At 36.4% G+C, this 12,752-nt stretch overlaps 1 protein-coding gene across 1 annotated transcript in view; it reads right to left on the reverse strand.

Annotated features, from left to right (window-relative positions):
* Positions 1–12,473, reverse strand: part of LOC120767389 — a 67,306-nt gene extending 54,833 nt beyond the window's left edge. Inside the window, exon 1 of the mRNA XM_040093401.1 lies at positions 11,696–12,473. The gene's annotated coding sequence lies outside the window, so the exon portion shown is untranslated. The remainder of the gene's footprint in view (positions 1–11,695) is intronic.
* Between the last annotated feature and the right edge of the window lie 279 nt (positions 12,474–12,752).

Raw genomic sequence — 12,752 nt, forward strand, 5'->3', positions numbered from 1 at the left:
TGCGTAGTGGACCATACATTATCATTAAGAGTTCCGAAGTAGATACAATGAAACCCATGCTCTTCATTAATTCTAGTTACCTCTACCGTTTTCGAACCCATTTCATATTAACAATCATTAAGCCCTTCATTACATTTAATTATAACCAATTAATGAGCTAAAAACTGAATCCTAATTCAGGTACATGCATGTATATATATGCAAATTATGTGAAGAAAGTTTCAACTATAACAATTTATTAGCTTTTCCCTACTTTCTTCGTTTCTTCTTGAATATTCGCTGCCATTTAAGCTTACTCACACTTCCAAACTATTAAATATGCAAGCATTCTTAATTGAGTTATTTTGAATACGGAAGTATGTATGTATTTGCAAATGATGGGTTGTGGTGTATCAATATGAGCAAATATTGACCTATCGATATATACATGTGTGTGTACATATGTATATGCATAAGTGTATAAATGTGTGGTATGTGCGTATATCAGTCTTTTTGATTGTCTTAAGTTGACGTCTGCCTTAAGAAAAACTAAGTGAGATAATATTTTTGTTGTCAGGCAGAAGTCTGTGTGGAGAAATGTAAAGCTGTTGGGGTGGTACATCAGAGTAAAATATATACATATATTTTTTTGTTTGTAAATTTTGTTTCGAATTGAAAGCATTTATATCTCCTAATGACCTAAAAAATCGGCAGAAATTTTTTTCTGTATATTGGAATAATAGCTTTTAAGAAAATCTGAGCTCAGGGTATTTTAATGTCGCCATCGTGTTTGAAACACCCAAAAGGAAACATCGGAGTTATTATAAAGTATGTATATAAATTATCAGCGTTACCAGCTGAGCTGATTTAGACACGTTCGTCTGCACTATATATATGTGAACGAGTCACTCAGGTTTTGAGATTTCGATCTAAAGTTTTGCACCTGCCCTTTTCTCACTTAGAAGCAGCTCCTTTATCGGAACGGCTGTTATAGCCCATAATCGCATATAGCTGCCATAAAAACTGACCGATCGGAATAAAGTGCTTGTATGGAAAGCTTTTTCATTTGGTGAGATATCTTCATGAAATTCGGCGTGGACTATTGTCTAAAGCAATTATGTAATCTTCGAAGAAATTGTTAGTATCGGATCACTGTAGCAAATAGCTGTCATACAAAGTTACCGATCGAATTGGTGAGATATCTTCACGAAATTGGCATAGGTTAGTTTCTAAAGCAATTATGCATTTTCTGAAGAAATTGTTAGTATCGGATCATTTTAGAATATAGCTTCCATACAAATGACCGATCTTAGTGAAGTACGTGTATGGAAAACTTCATCATTTGACAAGGTATATTCATGAAATTCTACAAAGATAATAATCAAATGCATTGCTTTACTATATAAAGAAAATTTGAGGATCGAAAAACTATAGCATATATATAGGTGCCATTCAAACTGATTGATAAAGACGAATCTATGTAAGGAAAACTTCATTATTTGACAATATATTTTCAAAAAATGCGATTGTCTTAGGCATTGTCAGCATTTACGAAGAAATTGTTCAGATCGAACAACTATAGCATAGATCCGGCATACAAACCGATCGATCAAACTCAAGAAAATTATTTTTCATATTCTTTACTCTATAAAAAATGCAGCCGTAGAGTGTATTACAACTTAGATGGAGCCAAAGTTAAGATTTTTTGTGTTTTTGAATAGTGTTTAGAAACAAATATACAGTACATAAGTGTGAGAAATAAAAGAAATATTAAAAGAAAATTTTTATTGAATGTTTGATTTATTTTCCTAGTGAAACTAGAGTTATCTTGTTTCCAGTGCTTTCTATAAACCACCCATTTTCTTGTTGTTCAAGTAAATTCGTTTGAACAGTCAAATATCGCCCATAATTTTGCCTTAAATTACTGTTTGTTAACCGAACCAACCACAAAATACATTTCGTTGTCAGTTTGCTACAAAAGAGACATTGACAAACAACTTTCTGCCATCATCTTTGTCTTTAGTCACCACCCTAAAGCAAGTACTTACATATATTTGTATGTTTTGCGCTTGCACAATCTTACGACTCATTATTTTCAACATCATTCAATATCATTCCGCCTTAATTGATTTTACTCAATATATCTTAGGCACCACAAATCCTCCAGCTAAGACAAATGTGCATGTAAGCATGTAACCATATGCGTGTGCGCGTATGTGCGTTTGTAATAACGTATTAATACGCTCACGACATGAGACAAGCATTTGCCGCATCATTCAGGCTTAATCCTAGTACTTTTGGGTAGTTTGTCACAGGCGAACACAAGCGATCAGCAGCAAATATTGTCAGCTGCACATGTTAGTGTGTGTGTGTGTAACCTTTTGCTATACGCACCTAAACTCTCCAACGACATACTGAATGTGCAGGCAGAAGCATACATTGACGCTCATCTGCCTAAGTAAAATATTGTTGCTTAGTCGGCTTTGTATATAGACTGCTGTAATACAGATGCATGCATAGACACATAAATACACACATTTATGTATTAATACATTTATATAGACATATATATATATATATATTCCCTATAGTGCTTTTATGGCTATGACTTCGTCTTAAGATAAATCGTTGTACGCTTGAATGGCTTCAATAAATGTGTTTGTTTATGCTTCCCATCTGCTCAGTGCGCATATGAGTATGTGAGTGTGAGTATCCTATTTATATGCAATATTCAGTGCATTTGCTGGCAAATTTGTAAATCTCAATATAGAGCTACTTAAATACAGGTGTGTGTGTCTGCATAAGCTCGAATGTGGGGTTTCTTCCCTCAAAGTGAAAAGTTACGTATACGCCTAGCTGGTTACTGTCTGCTTCCATGTAGTAGCTGTACCTCGACGCTATTAATGACAATGTAATCGATATGTGCAACGGTTTTTGCACACAATATAACCCAGTTCAGCGATAAAGCATGAACTCAGCTCTAGCCGTTGGATAACCACTTCAACACTAATGCATTTGCAACGTTGTTTTTATGGCGGCCATATGTACGTGGCGTGTTAACATTTACCTTAATTGCTGTTGATATGGTGGAGCACAAAGTCGTACACTACAGGCACGTGCACATTCACGCCAGACCCATTAAAATATATTGCGATAATACTGGAGCAAAGTAAGGTAACAAAAAGTTGTCTTCCTATTTTGCCTTAACGCAATTAATTACTATTCTAATCGTGTGATGAAAATGGGGGAAAAACTTAATAAACGCTGCTTGATAGGCGTTAATAATTTAATCACATACTTTAAAAATGTTTACAGAGGGCTAGTAAAAGGAAACTCATTATTTTTTCGTTAAAAAAAATAGGTTATGTTAAAATGATCCTATTTAAGTCAGGATGGATTAGGTTATACTCTCCGGCTGCCATGCTATACATATACCTGCTGGTTCTTTGTAAGTCAGATATGCATTTTGTTCAATAACTTGTTGCTATTTCGAAGATAATTTGGTAATACCATTGTCTATATTAGCAAACAACTGGGTCAGTCGTTTTTCACACCTTCTCTTGGTGAGAAGTTTTCAGAAGAAAAATTATTCGCCATAGACAAGAGGATATGGAAATCATTTTTTGCCAAGTCCGGCTTATCAGGTGCATGGGACGAAACTTCTCAGCCTCGTAGCTTCTTTCGAGTCACTATCGATGTACACTATATGGAAAATAAAAAATCTGATATTGACAAAAATGTGATGCTTCAGGGCGATTGCTTCCTTCAGATGGTACGATTGTTGAGAGTACAGAACAGTACAGTGGCACATGGAGTGAGCTGTTAGTCTTTATTAATTAAAGAAGTATTGAAACAAAATTAACCAATATTTATATTAAGTAAAAAAAATATATATATAACGGATGAATAAAGAAGAGGTACTATTTTCAATCGCCTGTTTTTGACAGATCACTTGTCAAGCTGTCATATTATTTTTGTTCAGTATTGCTTGACATTTCATAGAGACTGAACAATCGGCGTCAATATTTTGTATGGAAAACGTTTCAGTTTGCCAAGATATCATCTCGAAACTTGGCACGAATTATTGCCAGCTGGCTCCATAAAAGAAAAGCAGGCACCGCGTCTGGTGAGTGTTTAAGTTACCTCGCGTCTCCATGTGATGTGATTCGAAAGTCATAAGGTGACTTCAGGGAAAGCTGGCTCTATATAAATAAAGCAGTCACCGCGCTTGACATATTTGAGAAAATATCTCAACGCAATTTGGTACGAATTATATCCTAAAACAATGCTACAAACTCCGAAGAAATTGTTTAGATCGGGCCTCTATAGCATATAGCTGCTTTTTTATACGCTTTAGAACAATAAGAAATGCTTCTGTTGAGGGAAAATATGGTCTATGAATTCTTCGTAAATTTTCGTAATATGATTTCATAAAAAATAATTAATTTTATATATTATAAAATGTAAGTTTTAATTTTGCTGAAAAAAATTCAGTCAAACAAAAGTCGGATTTTATAAGAATATCATTGCAATTAAAAAAAGAAAGAAATTTAAGCAGATTACAGCACAATGTCTTCGCCAATGTCTAATGTAAATAACGAAATAATACATAAAAAAATTTAAAACGTATTCAAATGTCTCTGTAAATGCTTTCGATTTAAATAATGTTATATAATCTTACTAGGCGCCATGAGTATAGACGCAAAAATAAAAGAAAATCTCCGCCGCTATTAAAATGAATACTTTCGGGTAGACAATTTAAACGGCGACGTCAGCTTTACCCACAACAAAGCTGCGCTAATGCGCTGAAAAGCAAACAAGCTTTCATCAGTTGAATGGTAAATAGAAGAAAAATAAGAAAAAAATCAAAAAAAGAAATAACGTAATAATGTAGCCAAATAAGGCCATGAAAATACTGTCTTCGTATAACTCGTATTTTTACGCTGCAATATAAATCATCTAAATGACAACCAGTAAAACTAGGCGATGCCGCAAAATCCACCGACCTTGAGTCTTGGAATGTATCCAATTTCGTAAAATGTGCAAATTCGGTATTTCGGTAATGCGGGTTGAAAAGTGTACTCGTTTATATAATCAACTCTGTATAGATTTTTTTTGGCGCTGCAAAGCTCTGCACTTAGCTAAATTAGTAATCAATCTTTTATGTGCACGGCGTGTACCTGTGTGTGTGGCGGTGAGTGTGCATACAAATAAACATGGAAAAATATATAAAAGTTTCATAGCCGAATCGGACGCAGCTGCATGCTGCTGAATTTTAAAATTTAAACAACATTACTGCGCATTAGAGTGAGCCAGACAGACTAGCGGCGGCGTCTACTGCGCTAAGTTTTAACTTTTTTCTACTCTCTTTTTAAGAGTTCGTGAAAAGCATGGCGTTTTTCTAGAACAAATTATATAAAAATATTTCGCACTGTATTTTCTCAAGCTATGTATTTGTACGGTTTTTTCTAAAAATCATTACAAAAGAGTAATAGTAATGTTGCTTCATCAGCTTAAGTGAGAACTTGCTTAAATGATAATAAAGTATAATGAAGTTAAGTTATGGCAAATGTAAAGAAACTAAAGAATTTTTTATGTTTGAAAGCATTTGAAAATAACGTTTTGTTTTATTTTTATGAGTATGTTTCTTGAAACAAATTCAGAAACTCGATATTTCATACTTTCTCCATAATTATTTGGGCTATAACACTTTTACGAAGATATACTGCTTGATCACTTCAATTTTCTATCATAATCTGGATTATAGCCGTACTTTTAGACTTTTGGCCAAAGCTAAATAGAAATTTCCAGGTAAACACCTATCTTCCAGAACTTTCTCGCTACTTCATTGTAAAGTGTCTAAAACTATCCCCTGCCAAATACGCGGCCACGCTATTTACAAACTGGGCGAAGCAGTATAGACTGAACTTCAATATCGCCATCGATGGAGCCAGGACAAGGTGAGGAAGATACAGACCTTCCAGAATACCGCACTCCGCATTATAACAGAACGTCTATTAATGCCTTCCATGGAACATATTAACTGCAAGACCCCCATGCTGCCAGTTAAGGAGCATAATACATTTCTCTCGAAGTAGTTTCGAAAACAGAAATCATCCCAACAGGCACCTGATTGAAGCAGCATTGCCTGCTTGGAACAACAAGTGAACACACCTCCAATATGTGAACGAACAGTGAATGATGTACTTGGAGCCCAAAGCCCTGAACAAGTACTCGAGTTGTCGAGATCGGGGTGACCCTTGCGTAACTTCGTTTTGGGTATTGTAGCAGGTTAAACATCTACTTATCTGCAATAGATCCTACTTCTTGCATGCTTGAGGCCCTCCCTGACACTAATCACCTTTTTGAATGCCCAATGAAAACCACTCTCACTTAATTCTGCGTTGTTTTTGGGTCCTAACCCGTCGAAAGAGCTCTTTTCCTGGGCTTACGCTAAAGTGATTTTGATGACAGATAACTGAAACTTCCGGGATTCTGCATCCTTGTTTCCAGTTTCGAATTTTTAGCTCGACTGTCATGTCATACATGAGCTTTTTCTACTGGCTTTGCAAAATTAAAACGACTTCGTCTTAATGCATAGAAACACTTGATTCCAATCATTCAGTTTGTACGGCATCTATATGCTATAATGGTGCTATGTCGTCCATTCCGACATATGATCATAATGGTGATAAAAGGACGAGTGCAAGATTTCAGATCGATATCTCAAAAACTGAAGGACTAATATGAGGATTTACCGACGGACAGACAGATGAACTAAATTGACTTAGCTCGTTTGGCTGATCATTTAATATATGTACTTTATAGGATCTCTGAAGTTTCCTTTTGAGTATTATAAACACAGTGCCAAACTTTTATTAGGTAGTATTGTCGCATAGATCAGCATCAAAAATCATCTCACGGGTTATTGGCTATTATCAAGTTTCTTTGCGCAGAATAAAGCGTCACACAATTCGGCGTAATTTAGAGCACATGTTAGCGATAGGTTGTGACGAAAGTGCTGGCAATCAGTTCACATATCTAGTATAGTATGTTGGATTCGTGACTCTCTAACTATTGAAATTTAGAGTGCAGTTGTGATGAACTAAAATTTCTTCCCAAAGTCGTCTTAGAGGTAAGAAGAACTCCATTAAAGCTATGATAATTCATTCGAAGAAAAAATGGACGCAGAAAACTTTATTTCTTACAAAAATAGACAATTAACATAATAACTCCAATATTCTCACAATATCTGGGTATTGTAAATGCGATATTCGGAAGTCGATAATGTTCATGCTTGTGGCAGAAACTCCCAATCAAGCGTTGTTGTTGTAGTAGTGGCAAAAAATATGCTTCAAGTAGTTTTGAGGATCGGTGCTACCTTGTTAGTTCTTAGAAATATAAAAATTGGGGTTCGTTTCGGTTAGTCTTATCATGCGTCAACACGTCTGCTAACAACTAGTTATAGCTCCTTGCTTAGAATTGAGCCATGTATCCCAAAAGCTACATCAGTAACCTTTCAGAAATGCTACTTTTAATAACAAGCTACAAGTATAATTTTAAATACTGTTACTTTTGAAGTAAAAACTGTATAAATGGGTATAATAAAGAGAGTATTAACTCTTGCAAAAAAAGGGGAAATGAAAAAAGCGAAATGTAATTTAAAATGCAGCGAAGCATAGCGACTCAGACAATGACAATGCTAACGGTACCAGCAACAATAACAACAATGGGGAAAAAATTACTAACGCTGCGGGTATTCAACTGAAAAAAATCAGGACTACGCCACTCACAGCCTATGTGGCTGCATGGAAAATTCAGTTAAATTTGAAGCGTTGCCGAAATCACACGGCGAACGGAAATGTGGGAAGGTGTGGCACCAACAGCAGCAATAAAACCACAACTGTTTTATACAGTAGCACAACTCAAGCTGAAAGGAAAAAGAACCGGCGGCATGAAAGCAATAACAATAATAACAAGTAACAGTGGCACCATGCACCACAAACACACACACACCTACACTCATACGAAAGCTTTACCAACGGCATTAACACCGACATCAGCAAAAAAAACTGCGGGCGCTACACAAAAAGCAGAAAAGGAGAAAAGCAACAACAAAAAATAACAACAACATGTTGAAAAAGAGGAAAGTATGCAAAGGACACGGTAAATAAGCGCAGTTGAAAAATAAACACCAACCATGTACACGTGGTGACTAACACATACACACATACATAAGTACAGAGAGTATCATAACAGGACTTCAAATGCTTTATGCAGATACATATGTATATATATATAGTATATCACAGCACGCCTAGCTATAGCAGATAAATTTACAAAAACTACGCCAACAAGAAAAAAACACTGTGTGAGAGAAAGCACTTTGGTGCGAAAGCAACGCTGGTAATGAAAGTATATGGCTGTGAAGCAGTTGCAAAGCACGCTGCTTGAATTCACATTTATCTTGATTTGCCGTCAGACACTAGGCGCTATGAACTATTACTCTAACTACACATTACGTTAGGCAAACGCCTGCAGCCCTGCAGAAGTGTGAATCCATGAGAGACTTTCTATTAAAGCTTGGTTAAAAACTAGATTTTGATCAGTGTAAGCCAACTTGATGCGAAGTTGCGTAATAAGCTTTAATTGTCGTTGAAATATTGCCGAAATTAGTTTGCCTATTTTAATCAATGCTACGAATACTCTTGAGGCATAGATAGGCTTATTGTGGTTGTTCGATTTAATGAAGGTTTTAAGAGCCGTCTCTTTTTGATGGAAGAAGTAGGCGCCGTGGCAGATATTTTCGCTTAAGTTAGCGTTTGAAGTCGTCCACTTTGTGAATGCTATTTATTATATGTACATATGTTATGTGGGAAGCTGAAGATCCTATTTTGTGTATAATACGTATACGGCTAGAACAACACCTGGAAGGGGAACCACTGGGCCTGATAAAAATCAATATGGTTTCGAGGACACAGCTTAACAATAAATGCCAACAAAAATGCTAATGCAATCATAATCAAAGAAATTGAAGCAACCAGATGGATATATGACTCTAAGGAAAGCTGTGCAGTAGTCACGTTTGATGCTAAAAATGTCTGCAACTCGGCATTGAAGTGGTATATCGTAGAAGCACCACTCTCCTTGCTGATTATCATATCTAGCTACCTCTTGGATAGGTTGTTATACATATGACACATATAAAAGAACTAAAAGCTATATATTGCGGCAGGCGGAGTACCACAAGACTTATTTAGTTTTAGGGTCCTTATTGTGGAATGATATATAGGGCTGAGTATTACGTCTTCCACAGGAGATACAGGTAATCCGGTATGCTGACGAATATCTAAAGCAGTTAAAGCACGTGGCGAAAAAAAAATAAAAGAAAACAAATGACCAGTCAACAGGCTAAAAAACCGAAGCGGTAATACTCAACATTAATGGATACAATATTGCAATAATCGTTGAAGTACTTGGGTGTGAAGTGCGATGTTTGGCTAAACTATCGGACCCACTTTTAGTAAATCTGCGAAAGAGCAACAGAGTAGACACGCTTTCCTGGTCAAAGTGAGCCAGTCGGAACTTATGTACATTGGAAAAAGAAAAATCAGTACTTCGGTTAAACGCAATTCGAGGAGATTGCGCTTCCCGGACTTTGTGACTCGAAACCTTTGGAAGTGGAAGTTGCAGATATATGGATGCTATCAAGCATAATAGCGATTGAGGTCAAAACAGTTTTCGTTGAAACAAAAAGCTTTAGTAAACGGCGTACTACTGAAGAGAGGGAGCACGAAAGGTAAATTAGCCTAAATTAAGTAAAACGTAGATGGACACACGCCTTAATTGGAAAGGTGCAAGCGTGGGTAGAGAGGAACCATGGGGACTCTGACTAATACAGGGCGCAATACCTCATTGGACACAGCTTAGAGAGTATTTATACAAATACGGGCGAGAAGATGGGTATGACTGCTTGCTTTTGCAAATAAGCTTGGGCGTTTCAATGTATGCCGAGCGGCTGACCCTTAAAAACAAAGTACCCCAAATGATGCCATTCCAGGAGGTGTTGAACTGGGTTATAAAATAAAGTGTAACAGCCTTAATAAAGTTTAGAAAGAAAGAGTGACTAAAAAAGAGCGAGAGTTGCATGCACGACGAGTAGAAAAACTTTTAAACGAAGAGTCAATCGGATAAGACTTGTCCTAGCGAAGAAATGCCTAGCGACGGTCCCGGATGGAAAATAAAGAACTATAGGAGATGGAGTTAAGGATTTAGTCCGTAGGCGTCCTACTTCGCAAGTCCTGCAAAAACTAAAACTAGCTGGGCATGATCCCTGATGAGCTGTATTCATAGCAAATAGGATCAATGACGGTATCTTTTGAAGATTCCTCCTCCGTCAACGAAAAATAAAGAAGAAAAAATGATGAAGGTCTTCATAATGTGTACATATTTCCAAAATACTATTGTATGCCGATTCGCATACTTTTTTGTAAGGAGACTTCGCGCTGATTATTATAAATATGATCTGGCTAACTTTTAATATTTGAAGGTATCCTTGAGAGATTCTCTATCAAATTTCAATCTAAGAATTAATTCATCCTTTACAGTTTTCAAAATTAAGTTTTTTTTTAAGGCCAAAGCATTCGCTTAGGTTGCTGAACTTATTTTGTACAAAATATGTAGTTGTTGTACCGTTTGAAAACATCCTTGAAGTAATTTAGAGAAACGCTGATGAAACCGCGGTAATTGTATGGTTAAAAATCCAGGTACGTTCCGGTTATGTCTCGGCTACATTCTGGTTACGTATAAACGACTGTCGTGAGAATGGCGTAAATAACGGTAAAATCATGTAATATCCGGTTAAAGCACCTGTCTAGGGTTGTTGACTATTTAGTTTAGTCGTTACATTGATCTGAGCATAAAAAAATTCAGAACTTTCAAAGTCGTCATATTTTGATCTAATCCACACATAAACATGACTTCTGTTTAAGATTTAAAACTAAACAAGTAAAAAAAAACTTTAGAATAGTTTTTTCTGAAGAATTGGGGGTATCTTGCAGACAACTCGCAGATTTCTTTGAAGCAATGAAAGTATACTTTTTACAGATGATCTAATTTAACGTTGCTGAAGGCCTTTGCATTTTTACTGCATCTGAGAAATTCTGAATTGTTTTTGGAAGTTCTAAATTTATTATTCAAACTAACTTTTGAATTAAAAAAAACTTTTCAAATTTTTTAAAATATTTTTTTTTTTACCAAAATTTTATTTAAAATGGAGTTCTTCAAATTTTTCGAAATGTTATTTGACAAATTTTGGTTTTTTATCAGGTTGATGAAAATTGATATATTGGTAAACATTTAATCAAAATCGCTTCTTGTTTTCAGATTGCTAATCTTGGCTCTTAATCATATTAAGTGCCGGACTCTTGCGCTGCTGATTTTGCAGCATTACCAAAAATGTCATTGGAAAAAGGTAAGTGAAAAGCACTTTTTAATCCCATTTCAAATACTTTTAACAAAGCTACTCCTTAACTATACTTTTTTAACACCGCTAAGCATATTTGCATTAAAAATGACAATTCATTCATCACGCATAACTTCATATAAAACACGCTGTAAAGGTTGTAGCTGCCACTCCTTAGAGCAAATGCAAGTGTATGCTAATAAATTCAAACTTAAATATACCAAACTCAAACTGCCGCTTTGCATTTCTCACCTTCGACCACTTCACACCATCGGCTGGCGCCCTGCGTGTCGGCCCATTAAGCACATTTGCACACTTGTACAAGTTAAATCTGCATTCAGTTTGAAATATTTAATAATACACGCATTGGTTCATGATTTATGCAATGCCACTTACTGTTTTCATGCGCACTCACTAATGCCTTAGCAGCAACGTTTACATTAATCTGCTTTGTCTACACTTTACACTTGGCACAGGAACACACACACATGTGGGCACACTTTTGCAACGCGCTTTGTACTTAACGCTTTGTACTTGAAAGCGTCTACTCTGATTTATACACTGGCACACCCACGTGCTGGTGTATGTGCAAAGCAAATATGAATTCAACATGCACTACATAAACACACTTGGGCATTTGTTATTTCCAGCAGAGCAGTTTCGCGGACCGAACCGCATCTTCGTGTATGTGCGTTTGTGTGTTTGTGTTTGTTTTAGTAACGTCTTAGCTCTTATGCGCGCTTGAATACGTAAATTTAAGTTGCGCAACGGTAAAAGTGTAGCGCTATCAAGCAACTGAGTTTCAATGCCACATGCAAAGGCGAGTAATGCCAAAAACTTCACTCATCACTTAGTTTCAAAACTTCAGTTTTTCTCCTGCACAAATTATTTCTTATTAATTTATTTTTGTTTGGTCCTGCACTTCTCACTTTTGACACATTTGTTTAGCATAGTTGACACACATGAATTGATTCACACGTTACTTATACGCCGTGCAGTACCAATGTGTACGAGAACCGTGCCGTTTGAAAGTCACTCCGCTACTAGCTGGCACAGCAGGGATGCTGCGTGATTTCATAGCAGTGAAATCGAGATTTTGCGAGTTTGCCATGATGCTGCGAGAGCGCTGACGGCCGTACGAAAGCGAGAGCGCCGAGCATTTGGCGTGTCTGCTCGTAAAAAATACTGGGTATTTCGCTGTGGCAGCAAGGACAATAACAAGCCAAGGAGTGGCAGGTGAAAATATACCAAAACATTTTGTCTGCAACATTGTTTACGCCACAGACAGCTGATTGCTGCACAAGGCGTT

This window comes from Bactrocera tryoni, chromosome 2 (genome assembly GCF_016617805.1).
Source record: "Bactrocera tryoni isolate S06 chromosome 2, CSIRO_BtryS06_freeze2, whole genome shotgun sequence".
In the NCBI taxonomy this organism is placed as follows: Eukaryota; Metazoa; Arthropoda; class Insecta; order Diptera; family Tephritidae; genus Bactrocera; species Bactrocera tryoni.